The sequence below is a fragment of the Macaca thibetana genome, chromosome 8, assembly GCF_024542745.1.
Source record: "Macaca thibetana thibetana isolate TM-01 chromosome 8, ASM2454274v1, whole genome shotgun sequence".
Lineage (NCBI taxonomy): Eukaryota > Metazoa > Chordata > Mammalia > Primates > Cercopithecidae > Macaca > Macaca thibetana.
In genome coordinates this window covers 58250112-58251741 of record NC_065585.1, presented here as the reverse complement: position 1 = coordinate 58251741, position 1630 = coordinate 58250112, and the positions used below count along the sequence as shown (strand labels likewise).

At 31.2% G+C, this 1630-nt stretch overlaps 1 non-coding gene across 1 annotated transcript; it reads right to left on the bottom strand.

Annotated features, from left to right (window-relative positions):
- Positions 1 to 233: 233 nt before the first annotated feature.
- On the bottom strand, positions 234 to 340 carry LOC126961981 (U6 spliceosomal RNA). Its single transcript, XR_007728546.1, has one exon. It is a non-coding gene; the product is annotated as a U6 spliceosomal RNA (small nuclear RNA).
- Between the last annotated feature and the right edge of the window lie 1290 nt (positions 341 to 1630).

The window sequence follows — 1630 nt, the reverse complement described above, 5'->3', positions numbered from 1 at the left end:
GTCTTGTCCAAGTAGACAAGATTATAAGATTTTTTAAAGAATCTTAAAAACAGATTTAAATCTTAAAGAAAAAGATTTAAATCTTAAGAAAAAATCTTAAAAGATTCTTAAAGTATCTTTACTATTAAAATCGAACAAGCATTAATAAATGCCAAAAGGAAAACATATATCACTGTCACTGATTATAATTTAATAAAATTAGAAATTAATTTTAAGAAATTTTTTTTTTTTTTTTAAATATGGAACGCTTCACAAATTTGCGTGTCATCCTTGCGCAGGGGCCATGCTAATCTTCTCTGTATCGTTCCAATTTTAGTATATGTGCTGCCAAAGCGAGCACAATTTTAAGAAATTTAAACAAAAAACGCCAAACCATTTTGAAATTTGTAAAAGGTATACTCCTAAAGTAATCTTAAATGGAAGAGATGTGTAACAGCTGTTGAATACAACTCCAAAAAAAGTTAACTCCAATAATACACACTCAAAGCTATATTCTTAGTAACATTCCTAGTTGAAAATAATTACAATTTTGAATGAAACAACAAGGAATGGAAGCATATGGCGAATTCAGCATCAGAAGATAGACAAATAAGACAAATCTCAATAAAGCAGAAACAAAATATAACAGATAAAAATAATGAATTATATTCCTAAGTACTTTATTATTATCATGCTACTGATTTGTGTACACTGATTTTGTATCCTGAAACTTTATTGAATTTATTTATCAGATCTAGGTGCTTTTTAGGGTCTTTATGGTTTTCTAGGTATATGATCATATCATTAGCAAACAGCAACAGTTTTAATTCCTCTTTTCCAATTTGGATGCCCTTTATTTCTTTCTCTTGCCTGATTGCTCTGGAAAGAGGAAAAAGATCTCTGTAAGAAAAACTACAAAACATTGCTGATCACAGGTGACCAAACAAAGAGAAACAGCTATCATGCTCTGGATGGGCAGAATCAATATTGTGTAAATGACCATGCTGCCAAAAACAATCTACAGATTCAGTGCAATTCCAATCAAAATACTATCATCATTCTTCACAGAACTAAAAAAAAAATAAAAAAAAAAAATCCTGAAATTCATATGGAACCAAAAAAGAGCCTGCATAGCCAAAACAAGAGTAAGCAAAAAGAACAAATCTGGAAGCATCATATTACCTGGCTTTGAACTATAAACTACAAGGCTATAGTTACCAAAAGAGCATGGTACTGGTATAAAAATAGGCATGTAGACCAATGGAATTGAATAGAGAACCCAGAAATAAAGCCAAAAACTTACAGCCAAGTGATCTTTGATGAAGCAAACAAAAACATAAAATGGGTAAAGGGCACTCTATTCAACAAACGTTGCTGGGATAATTGCCAAGCTACATGTAGAAGAATGAAACTGGAGCCCCATCTCTCACCTTATGTAAGAATCAACTCAAGATGGATCAAAGATTTAAATCTAAGACCTGAAACCTAGAAGATAACGTCAGAACAATTCTTCTAGACATTGGCGTAGGTAAAGATTTCATGACCAAGAACCCAAAAGAAATGCAACAAAACCAAAACTAAATAAATGGGACCTAATTAAACTAAAATGTTTCTGCTCAGCAAAAGAAATAATCAGCAGAATAAATAGGCA